Here is an 11,867-nt window from a genome sequence, read left to right as displayed (position 1 = left end):
TGGCCAGGGGCTCACTGGCTTGTCCATCCTGAGGTCACTATGGGGAACACAGTCAGTTGGCTAATAATTCTTTAAAATTTGGGAATGACAAAATAAATCACCCAAGGGCAGTCAAAATCTGGCAACCTAGAATGAATATGTGTATGATTAGGTATGTGAACATATGTATACAAATGACCATGTGGCATAGGGAACACAGAGATGGCCTCAGAGTCAAGAAGATCCCTGGCAAAGACTTGCCGGTGTGGTCCTGGACAAGTCATTTAGCCTTGAAGGGCTCAAAGCTTCAGAGAAGCCACTGATTTGCCTGGATAAATAGAATTTCTTCCCTGGGATGAGATCATGGTTGGGACCAAAAATATGAATATACAATTATATGTATGTGTATACACACGTCATTGTCATTCAGTAGTTTCAGTTATGTCTGACTCTTGGTAACCCCATTTAGGGTTTTCTTGGCAAAGATACTGGAGTGGTTGGCCATTTCCTCCTCCAGCTTATTTTATACATGAGGAAACTGAGGCTAACACAATTAAGTGACTTATCCAGTGTCACACAGCTAGTAAGTATCTGAGGCTGGATTTGAATTCTATGAAGATGAGTCTTCCTTATTCCAAGCACAGAGCTCTATTCACTGCGCCACCTAGCTGCCCCACATACACACATACATATACATATATGTACATACACAGAATTCTGTATATCTATTTTTAGTCATCTATATCCATATCTGTGTTAGGGACTGAACCTGCAAGTTCATTGATAAATGGAACTCTTGGATAAAGAAACTTACTCTATCAATGCAGCTCATAGAAAATTGCCTAACACTGAGGAAATTGGGTGATGAGACCAGGATCACCCAGCCACTATACATACCAGAAGCAAGATTTGAACTGAAATCTTCCTGGTTTCCAGGCATATACGTGTCCATATGTGTGCTTATATACACATATTTTCATATGTATGTATATATATACATGCACACACAAAAATGCACAGTTTTTTTACAAAATAAATTTTTTTGATGTTTTTTTACACCACTTTAGTTTCCCCAAGTTTCCCTCCTTTTCCCCTTTCAGAGAGCCAACTCAAATAACAAATAGTATTTTTAAAAGACAAAAAAAGGAAAGAGGAAAAAAAATCAGTACTGCTCAATACACTGAAAAAGTCTGCCAATGTGCACTGTACAGCACTTGTAGGCTTCTGAAAATAGGTTGAATGGGGGTCTTCTCACATCTCTTCTTTTGAACAAATAAACACACACACACGTACATATGTTATGTCTGCCTGGCTGTAGCTATACATTCTTTTAAGGCACCAGAAAGTCTAGGGAACCATTCTAGGTAGATAGTCTGGATTCTCCAATGGTGAGAGGGTTTTCAGTCTTTCCCTGCTTTGTTTCGAAAGCCATAATAACAATCATGGCTCTGATGGCAGAGCCATTTCTTCATGTCCCTTTGAGGTGCCAATCAGTCAGCAGCACTGACTGAGGACACTCCATGGACAGAGGCCTGGATTAGATATTGTTGGGGGGAATACAAGAAAAAGAGACAGAGCCTTTCTCCCTGAGAAATCTATAATCTGATAGGGAAGGCTCAGGAAATGGTTTAGAAACAAGTAAGTTACAAGCGGGGGCTCGTATGTGTCATAGCTGAATGTGAGACCCAGAGCCCTACAGTCCAGTAAGTTTCTGAGTCAGAATCTGAACTCAAGACTCTTCTGACTTCAAGCTCACTGCTCTTTCTATTAATTAAGCTGCCTCTCAAAGTAATCCTTTGGTACCTGGGGAAAGGGATTAGCTGCAGTGGAGTGACCATCCTAGGGAAACTTTCTTCAGTGGAGACTTCTCCATACAGTGCAGGGGAGCTGACCCATGGTGGTGGGGAGCCATTGTAGTATGTCTCTGTCTCTCCCATTCTATCACCCCATTCCTTTCTATGTGTAAGCTTTGAGCTTACACGAGCTCCCAGATGTCCCATTTCTGGATAGCAAGCCAGAGTCAGCCAGGTAGGGCTCTGCTTGCCTGTCAATGGGGCAAGAGATGGGCTGAGAAAAGGAAGCCTACACTCTCAAAAATAGGGTAGAGAGTAGGGAGGGTCAGAAGTCCCTGACATATAATTAAATGCTGACCAGCTCAGTTTCAGGACCTGTATCTAAGAGAGAAAAGAGAAGCACTTTCTACTTCTAACCAATACTGCCAACGTGACCAGTTATATACTGTCACTCACTGGCTGTTTCAACCTCTCTGTGTATAATGTCTGGCACTCTCAAACCCTGTCCTGACTCTAGAATGGTGGAGTGGGACCTTCAAGCGATGACCTTATCAGCCACACAGCCCAAGTTATATTCAAATTCTCACCCTTACTAACAATCCCAGCCACATAATATATATTCTTATTAATATAAATAATATATTTATATATTACACATAGGCAGTTTTCTAGGACTTTCATCAATAGAGGAAATTTCTTCACCCAAGAGTTCCCTTTATCAGTGAAATCATAGGTCAGTCCCTAACATACATATATGTAGCCAACTCCCATGAGTTCAAATCCAGCCTCAGATACTTACTAGCTGTGAGACCCTGAATAAGTCATTTAATTGTGTTGGCCTCAGTTTCCTCATGTATAAAATGAGCTGGAAGAGGAAATGGCCAACTACTCCAGTATCTTTGCCAAGAAAACCCCAAATGGGGTTATCAAGTTAAGTCTTTTTATTTTCATTTTTTGTAGGGGGGAAGGCAAGGCAATTGGGGTTAAGTGACTTGCCCAAGGTCACACAGTAAGTGGCAAGTGTTGGAGGTTGGATTTGAACTCAGTTCCTCCTAACTCCAGAGCCAGTGCTCTATTCCCTGCTTCACCTAGCTGCCCTGGGTTGAGTCTTTTTAAAAGACTCCACCATTAGACTGATAGTACCATAAGTGAAAGGTCCGTGTTTGACCCAGAGCTCAAAGGGGAGCCCAGTAATGGTAGAGGGCACATTAGAGTTGGGAGGGAATCCCAGAAATCGTAGAATTCATGGGGTCATGGATTCAGACTCTCAGTGGATCTTGGAGGTCATTGAGCCCTCCATGCTCATTTGATAGACTGAGGCACAGAGATGTAGTTAGTGGCTTGTTCAGGGACTGAGGTAGTATTTGAACTCAAGTCTTCCTGACTCCAAGCTCAGCACTCTACCCACTATGCCACTCAGTTGCCACAGAATAAAATACCGAGGCTGAGAGAGGGCAAGAGATTTGCTCTAGGTCTGAGATCCTAACATATACTCATCTAGGAGAGAGTCAAGACTAAAACTGGTTTCCCAAGTCTTGGTCCTGTGCTCTTTAAAGGGGAGGCATCAAAGAGATGATGACATCTGCTATCGAGCAGGGTGGCAAGTGGTTGGCTTTTGAATGGCTCTGCATGACCTTGTGCCCATCCTCTTAACCTGCTGGTGCTTCAGTTTCCTGCTCTATAAAATGGAGCTAAGTGGTGGAGTGGAGAGAGCACCGGGCCTGGAGCCAGGAAGACTCATCTTCATGAATTCAAATCTGGTCTCAGACACTTTCCAGCTGGGTCAGGCACTTCACCCTGTTTGCCTCAGTTTCCTCATCTGTAAAATGAGCTGGAGAAGGAAATGGTAAACCACCCCAGTATCTTTGCCAAGAAAACACCCAGTGGGGTCATGGAGAGTTGGACATGACTAAGATAACTCAACAACAGTACAAAAACAACAATAATCCCTGTACAACCAGCCTCAAGGGCTCTCCTGAGGCACAAATGAGATCACGGATATAGATGGCTTTACCAGCTCTAAAGCCCTAGAGTTAATTTAATATCCTAGGATCTTGGACCTGCTGCTAAGGTCTAAAGGGACCTAGTCCAACCTCCCTCATTATGCAGAGGAGGAAACTGAGGCCCAGAGAAACGAAATGACTTGCCCAGCACTACGCAGGTAGTAACTGATGAAAATCAGAATTTGAACCCAGGTCTTTCTAGTCTAGAGTCCACATTTGGTACAAAATTATGCTGCCTCCTGGTCCAACAGGCATTTATTGGGTATAGGAAGACAACATGGCATAATGGTATAATGGTATCCATGGTATAATACAGGGGTGGGGAACCTGTGGCCCTCTAGGTACTTGGAGGTGGCCTTTTGACAGAGTCCAAGCTTTACAGAACAAATCCTTTTATTAAGCGAATTTGTTCCACGAAGTTTGGATTCAGTCAAAGTGCCACACTTGAGGACCTAGAGGGCCACACGTGTCCTCGAGGTTCTCCACTCCTGGTAACAGAGTTGCTAAGCCTAGAATCAGCAAGAAAAGAGTTCAAATCCTGTCTGGGATACTTACTAGTTCTGTGACTTTGGACAAATTCCATACCTTCTGTATGTGTCTCAACCAATGACCTAGGGCTTAAGTACTAAGTCTTAGACTCCATGAAGACAAAAATCAAATTTTTTTTCACAATATGTAAATGTCAGCTAAATTATACCCCTTCTTTGAAGTGAGAAATTTGAACCACAGGGTTTTATCTTATGCATCTGAGGATGTCTTGAAAAGTCTGTCTCACATAATGGAGTTCATAGCTTTAGAGCCAGAGGGGACCCCAGATGTCCTTGAATTTACAGTTGAGGAAACATCAGACCAAAGGTTAAGTGACATGACTGAGGTCACGCAGGTACTCTGCATAGGGCCAAGATTAAAACTCAGGATGCAGAATAGTGGAAACAGATTTGGAATTAGAAGAGACCTCAGAGCTGTCTAGCCCAACCCCCTATTTTACAGATGAGGAAATTAAGGGCAAGGGAGGCCAGTGCCCAGAGTCACAGAGGTAGTCAGGGAAACAATAAAGGACTGCTTTTGCTTTTACCTTTGCATTCTTAGCCTGGAACATAGTAAGCACTTAAAAAATGATTGCTTGATTAACTGAAATGGAAGAGTCTGGACTCAACTCTAAATCCAATGTACTTTCTTCTATTAGATTCTTAAGGTGAAGTGACACGTTTATGTATACATACATAGATACATATATGTACACACATATACACAAATCTCTAATATCCAAAGGGAAATACCGCGTTGGCTAATGCTACAAATAGATAAATGCTATGGACAAATATCTGATTTGAATTTGGAGACCCTAGGACTCCATTACGTAAGGCCCAGCATCCAGGAGGTGCTTAATAAAGGTTCCTTGGAGAGGTTTTTCTAAGAGGGGAGCTAAGAAAACCTGATTATGCCAGATGAGCTCGCTGAAGACCACAGTTCAATAACAGGCCAGCAGAGGGCAGTGCCCGGCTGTAAGAGCCACAGGAGATGATGTCAACTGGACCTTTATATAAATCATCCCTTGCCACATATGCCTGAAGCAGTTGATTAATAATGATGATGATGAAGGTGATCATGACGGTGGTGCTGAAAACAATAACTGACATGACTGTGATGCTTTTAAGTTTGCGAAGCGTTTTTACATGCATCGTCTCATCTGATCCGTTTGAAGGGTTGTTGGTAAGGAGAGTCCAAAGACCAGGCTGGCTGCCAAGCTCTTTCTCCTTCCTCCCAGGTAGGCACCAAGTAAATGCAAGGTGAAGACATCGTTAGAGTTCAAGGCAGATTTCCAGATCTAGATAAGGGAATTTATTTTTCCAGAAAAGCCGTGGTTTGTTTGCTCTACAGAAGGCATTTATCTGGAGGCTAAATTTAGATGCTGTTCGTTCATGTATCAAGCACAAAGAATCTTAGAGATGGATGGGAATTTAGAGGTCATCTGGTCCAATCCCCTGACTCCTAGATGAATCCTTGAAATGAAGTGGGATTTTGTCAATTATCACCAGGGTGATTTCACTAAGCAACTTAATCTCCCTAGTTTCCTCATCTGAAAAATGAGTGGGTTGGACTAGCTGGCATCTAAGGTCCCTTCCTGCTCCAAATCTACGCATCTATGATCTTCCATCACCAGTTGTCAGCTTGTTCCTGTCTTAATACCTCCTGCAGCATGGAGTTCACTACTTCACAAAATATCCTATTTGTTTTTCTAATTGCTTGGATGGTTAGAAAGTTCTTCCTTGTATTGAGCTAAAATCTGCCTTTCTCTAAGTGCTTCCAAGAATAAATCACCTTGCTCTACCACAAGATGTCCTTTGTAATATTAGCAGATAGTTATGATGTCCTCCTCTGCTGCTTTTATCTCCCAAGTCTTCCTTTCATGCTGAACATGCCCAACTCCTTCAACCCATTCGCAGATAATATGATCTTCAGACCCCTCAGCATCCTGGCTGATGATGTTTGAATGTTTTCTAGATTGTCAATCTTCCTCTAAGATACTGTAGAATTTTCAAAGATTTTTTTTCATGTTTGCTTCCTCATCTGCCCCTTCCAACATGTTGGTGAAGTAAGTAGAGCAGATATCATCCCTATTTTAAATGAGACCCCTAGAGGTACAGAGAAATTAAGTGACTTAGCCAAAGTCACACAGTGGCCAGAGTCAGGACTAGAATCCAGTCCCTTCAACTCCTAGTAATAATAACAATAACACACAACATTTATAAAGCACTTCAAAGCTTGCAAAGCACTTTACAACTACCATCTCACTTTATCATTACAGTGACCCTAAGCTGGGAGTACTATTTTTTATTCCTAGTTTACACAAACTGAGACAGAAGTTTAAATTAGAGTAGATGCCCTTTGGGGTCCCTTTCAGCTATAGATGTATGAATCCATGATACTATAGCTAGGTCTGCTCACTGGCCGCCAAACCTGACCCTCAAATCTTTGCTAAACTCCTTGGCATATATCATTTCTCCACTGGAAAACTCTTTCACTCCCCATTCTGTCAATCTAAATCCTCACCAGCTTTGATGGTCTACCTCTAGTCCCATTCCCATTGAAGTCTTCTACGATCAGTGCAACTCATAGCAATCTCTCTCTCTCTTCTCTGAACTGCTATTGCTTTTATGATCAGTAGGCAATTGTCCATACTGTGCCAGCCTGAATCAGAATATCAGAGTCTGAAAGCTCTTTCAAGATCATAGGAGTTGGAAGGTACTTCAGAGATATCCAGTCCAACTTGTACCTAAGCAGGAATCCCCTTTCAACATCACCACTGAGTGACCATCCAGACTCTATCTGAAAAATCACCTCCCTCCCCAGCCCGCCCTAATGAGGACCACCCTGTTTCCTGAAACAGCCCAGTCCTCTTGGGGAAAGCTCTGATTGTTAGGAAGCCTTTTCACATAGTGAGATGACATGTGCCTCATTGCAGAGTCCACCTATTATTGACTGCATTCCTTTTGTAATGACAGTCTTCCAGCTGCTTGAAGACTGCTCCCGTGTTTCCTCTAAGTTTATATCTTCTCTAGGCTAAATATCCCTAGAGCCATCAACTTCCTATGATGGGTTTCAGTTCAAGCACAGTCATGGTTTCCAAGGTCTGGATTCACCTCTCCTTATCAATGTCTGTTGTGGGCCAGAGATCAGATCAGGAAATGGAATGTTGTGGGCCATGACAAATCAGGTGTGGGCTCTTTAAGTCTACGGCAGGTTCCCTACCCCTGGTCTAGGGGTATAAAAGGACAGCCTTATATATTGGAGCTGCTTTTACCTGAGCATTTCTAGGCAACCTCAACAAAAAAAGGCTTAGGTTAACTGCATTCCCTTGTATCTTTGCCTAGTAAAGCTGCTGCTGATCACAATTCTCAAGACCTGGTCTCTCCATGGCTGCCAGATAAAGCAATCCCCCACCTAGGACATTTCCCTAAAACATGTCACCAGAATGGAACCCAATATCTGGCAGAAAAGACAATGGAAATATAACTTCTTTCACCCTCAACACCAAGTTCATCTAATTCAATTCCATCATTTTACAGATGGGGAAGCTGAGGTCCAGAGGCCATAGAATCATAGGGGTCATTGACTTAGAATTGGAAGGGACCTCACAGAGGGCAAATGATGTGCTCAGAATCAATAGGCAAGCTATTGGTAGGACCGAGACTAAAACCCAGTCCTCTCAACTCAGTATAATACTCATCTAACAACAATGCGAATAATGATTAAAAAACCCCAGCTCTGACATTTATACTGAGGTTTAAGGCTGGCAAAGCATTCTACCCACATCACTGCACTGGATTCTCACAACAGCCTTATGAGGCAGGTGCTATTATCACTCCCCCATTACCAGTGAGGAGACTGAGGCTGACATGCTCAGTGGGTGAATCCCTTAAATTCTTTCAGATTCAGCTTCCCCATTTGTAAAATGAAGAAGGCTGGACTTTTAGGTGGCCTTTAAGGGCCCTTCCTGCTCTATCTCTATAATTCTAAGATCCTCAAGGACTCTTCCTGGGTCAAACAGCTCACAAGCATCTGATACAGGATTCACACCAGATCTTCTGACTCCATTTCTAGCACTCTGTTCAATGTTCCTGGGACCATACTACCTTTGTATCTTGATTAATTAGCTTTAATGAATTTTGCTCCACATAGCGGGGTCAATCAGCTCAGATTAGAAGCCTTTTCTCTTGACTGGAGCTTCTGGAAAGAGGGGCTGACTTCACCTCCTGACCCCCTCCAAATACCAGGAACCTCTTGGGAGCTGCTTTGTGTCTTGTTCATTTTTTTTCTCTTGGCTGCACAGTTTTATTAAGTACAATTCAGACCAGTTCAGGCTGTATCTCTTGGAGGAACAGTCCCATGCTGTTGTATGGTTGTTTACCAGTAGCTCTCTCTTTTCTTTGTGGGAGAAAAACCATGCCAGGGTTTGCCTTCTCTCCTCTGCTCCCAGCCCATGGAGTGGGCCTGGTGCTTTCTCATGTTTTCTTACACAAAAGCCTGCTTGTAATAGTTCCCCCAACCGAGCTCATTCCGTCCCTCTGGGGCAAACTGATCAAATCTGAGAGATGTAGGCTTTAGTGGAGAATGTAGGGATGGCTTCTCCATCACAGCCCAGGGACACAGGAATGAGCAGGGAGATAAATGTTCACTCACACCCAGGAGGAGTTTGCAAATAGATTGTGTGAGCCTGGGTGTGTCTGAGAGCCAGGGAAACTGCTCGTGAGATGAAAGAGAGAGGAAGGACAGTGGAAGGAGGCCTACATTTGGAATCAGAGGACCTCGCTTAAATCACAGTTCTGTCTCTTACTGCTTGTGGGACCTTGGGGGAGAGCTTGACCTCTTTTGGCTTCAGTTTCCTCATCTGTAAAATGAAAGGATAAGCTTTTAGGTCCCTTTCTAAGTCTCTGATCCTATGACCCTATACACTCCTACAACAGGTCAGTGAGTAGGTCGTTTCACTAGGAATTCTGTTTTATGAACTGCTCCCCCAAAAAAAACCTGGAAACCACAGGAAGACACAATTTCTGCCTGTCTTATTTGGCCATCGGTACTAAAAATAGCTCACATCAATCTGAGTGGCTCTCTGACAACCTTGTGAAGTAGGCAGTGTGTTATTATTCCTGTTCAGCAGAAGAGGAAATTGAGACCCCGAGAAGTAACTTGCCCAAATCCACATAGACAACATATGTCTGAGCTGGGATTCAAACTTGGGTCTCCTAATTCAAATTCAGCATTCTTTCCCTGGCCCCACACTGCCTTCTTCTATCAACAAGCAATTGTAATTATTGAGCATCTCTTATAGATTTGTAGATTGTTAGAGTAAAGCCTAGGTCTACGATATTCTTAATAAGAAACAGCATTCAAACAGATCGAGCTAGGTAGGAACAAAGGACTGAATCTAAGAAAATAAGATTCCTTATTTCCCCCAAAGGCAAATACCCTCCACCATCACCTTGAATCCTTTTGTATATACATCTAAATGTACAGGTTGGATCCTTCAAAAGAATATGAGGCCTTGGGGGCAAGTTTTGGCAGAGCCTAGAGACTGTCTCCCAGAGGAAATTGGCCTGAATCTGATTGGGCAGACACCAAAGAAAGGACAATCAGGCAGATACTCCTACCAATAAAACTTCAGCCAGGCTGATGGGGCAGCTTCTTCAGTTCCAAGAAGATTTTTTTTGGGGAAATATGGTGCCAGTTCTGCTTCCTGCAAAGTGATTCATGGATTCAAGGTCAGTGGTACCTTTGGGTACATTCTTGGGGCTACCAACAAGTATAAAAATGAGTAAAGACCTTGCCTTTTCACCCTAGAAGTTGCCTCCTTCTTTGTGTCCTCACACAGGCATATCTTTGTACCCCAGAAGCCTCCTCCTCCCATGGATGACTTCCTCATGGAATATCCATTTGGATGAAAGGCTCAAGACAACCATCTGGCCTCTTTAGACTTTGCTTCCATGTTTCAGCTGCCTCCTCACATTGGAACTGCCCTTCGTATTTTCCTTCTGTGAGAAGTAAGAAAGTTCTGCTGTCTACATTCCTGGGTGATAGGAGGTTGTGACCTAGCATGGACAAGTTAGATGTCAGAGACTAATATGCAGGCTCAAGGAGCTGTGTGAGGAAGGACCTATAAGAGAGGAGAACATGGAGTCACATGGCCAAGGGATGGTATCGCGGGAGAACCAAAGTTAAGAAAGCAGTATAAGAAACCCCATCTTTTTGCATATGTTGTAGTCATCCTGTAACCTTACTGGGGAGACTACCCATCCATTCAGGGGTGGACGTAAAGATTAATAAAAGCTTTCCGGATTTCACAACAGGTATTGTTCTTCATTTAAGATGAGCATGCTTCTCACTATTGGGGGCTCACTTCTAACACTTCTGACTGTCTTGACTTTGCCACCATGCCTCTATATGAGTACCACTTCCACCCTATTGCTCCTTTGATGAGCCTTCCTGCATTAGAATGGAAGTTCCTTGAAGGCAGAGACTATCTTTTTGCTTATATATGTATCCTCAGAGTTTAGCAGACAGCTGGCAAACAGTAAATGCATAAGTGCTTATTGACAACTTGAGGACAGCGAATTTTTTCATTTTGCCTTTTGTATCCCCAGCATCTATGACAGAGCGTGGCACATATTAGGTGTTTAATAGGTACATGATAGGAGGAGGCTTTCATGGTATGGAAGAAAAAACCTTGGTGTGAATCCTGTTTCTAACCACTTGTTGGCAATGATATTTTGGATGTCATTTCCCTGAGCTTCTATTTCTTCATTTTTAAAATGAGAATAATAATATGTGTACAGCCTATTACAGGGCACAAATAAAGTAATGGATGAAAGTGAGATATAAATACCCTCTGTTATTATAGTAGGGATCATTGTAAACTCCATGACTTGGACTCAAATAATCAATTGCATAAGTGCAGATATGGGTAAACGGAAGCCTATGTAAAGAAGACTATTCAGTTGCCTATTAGGCTCATTAGAATTTAGGTATTATGGTTCAGAGCAAAGGAAGACCATATGCTATTGTCTTCAACTCTGAGTAGACCATATCTGAGCCATTATGTCTAGTTCTGGGGGTCATGTTTTAGAATTTGCTTCAACAAGTTGACACACAACCAGAGAGTTCCCAGAATGCTGAGGGACTGAACGTCATATCTTAGGATCCTAGAATCATAGGATCACAAGTTGGGAGCTGGAAGGGACCTTAGGTACCATCTAGTTTAACCTCTTCACATTACAGACAAGAACCTGAGGACAAAAAAGGGAAGTCACCTCTCCAGAGTTGTAGAGGCAGTAAGTGGCAGACCAGGGATTTAAACTGTGCCTCTGACTCCAGATCCAGTGCATTTACTTTTGTATTTGAAGATTATATGTTGAATGGAGAAAAGAAGACCCAGGGAGGACATGAATTTTGTCCTTAAATATTTGAATAACTGTTGTATAAGAGGAAACAGACTTTTCTGTGTGATTTGAGAGAGGAACATTAGGACCAATGGGTGGGAGTTATGGGGATGCAGAGTTTTGGCTCACTGTGAGAAAGAAGTTCAAACAATCAG

General features: G+C 42.8%; 1 protein-coding gene across 4 annotated transcripts in view; it reads right to left on the bottom strand.

Annotated features, from left to right (window-relative positions):
* Positions 1–11,867, bottom strand: part of IQSEC1 (IQ motif and Sec7 domain ArfGEF 1) — a 778,715-nt gene that overhangs the window by 348,854 nt on the left and 417,994 nt on the right. The window lies entirely within an intron of this gene.

Source organism: Notamacropus eugenii, chromosome 3 (genome assembly GCF_028372415.1).
Source record: "Notamacropus eugenii isolate mMacEug1 chromosome 3, mMacEug1.pri_v2, whole genome shotgun sequence".
NCBI lineage: Eukaryota > Metazoa > Chordata > Mammalia > Diprotodontia > Macropodidae > Notamacropus > Notamacropus eugenii.
The sequence above is the reverse complement of the archived record's forward strand: the minus strand, read 5'-3'. Positions and strand labels throughout refer to the sequence as shown.